The sequence below is a fragment of the Nicotiana attenuata genome, unplaced genomic scaffold, assembly GCF_001879085.1.
Source record: "Nicotiana attenuata strain UT unplaced genomic scaffold, NIATTr2, whole genome shotgun sequence".
In the NCBI taxonomy this organism is placed as follows: domain Eukaryota; kingdom Viridiplantae; phylum Streptophyta; class Magnoliopsida; order Solanales; family Solanaceae; genus Nicotiana; species Nicotiana attenuata.
In genome coordinates this window covers 1-968 of record NW_017670563.1, presented here as the reverse complement: position 1 = coordinate 968, position 968 = coordinate 1, and positions in this window count along the sequence as shown.

Below are 968 nucleotides of genomic sequence, written 5' to 3'. Positions count from 1 at the left end.
GTTTTCCCAAAAATGTTGACCAAAGTCAAACTTGGTCTTTTTAAGAAAATCTTAAGGAAGCAAATGGGCATATTTTTACTCAAACTCTTCCCACTCCCAAACCGATCACCCCCGCAAGTCGTAGATTAGTTAAAGCAAGTACGGGAGGCTTTATTTAGGGGAACGGGGTTCGAAAAGGTAAAACGACCGGTCGGGTCGTTCATTCTTCACCTCTTAAACAAACGTTCGTCCTCGAACGGACATAGAAAAGTACCTGGACTGCTGAACAAGTGGGGATATCTGCTCCGCATGTCCTCCTCGGACTCCTAGGTCGCCTCCTCGACCGGTTGGCCCCTCCACTGGACTCTCACCGCAGAAATCTTCTTGGACCTCAGTTGGCGATCCTGTCTATCAATAATAGCAACTGGCTCCTCCTCGTAGCCCAAACTCTCATCTAGCTGAATGGTGCTAAAGTCCAACACGTGGGATAGGTCGGCATGATACTTCCGAAGCATCGAAACATGAAAAACTGGGTGAACTCCCGATAAACTAGGGGGTAAAGCAAGCTCATAAGCAACCTCCCCAACTCATCTCAACACCTCAAAGGGGCCAATAAACCTTGGGCTCAACTTGCCCTTCTTCACGAACCTCATAATGCCCTTCATGGGCGAGACTTTCAAGAGAACCTTCTCGCCAACCATAAATGATACATCCCGCGCCTTCTGATCCGTGTAGCTCTTTTGCCTGGACTGAGCGGTGCGAAGCCTCTCCTGAATCAACTTCACCTTATCCAAGGCATCCTGTACCAAATCTGTGCCAAGTAACTTAGCCTCTCCAGGCTCAAACCACCCGATCGGAGAATGACATCGCCGACCATATAAAGCCTCATATGGGGCCATCTCTATGCTGGACTGATAGCTGTTGTTGTATGCGAACTCTGTTAGAGGCAAGAACTGATCCCACTACCCTCCAAAATCAATCGCACATGC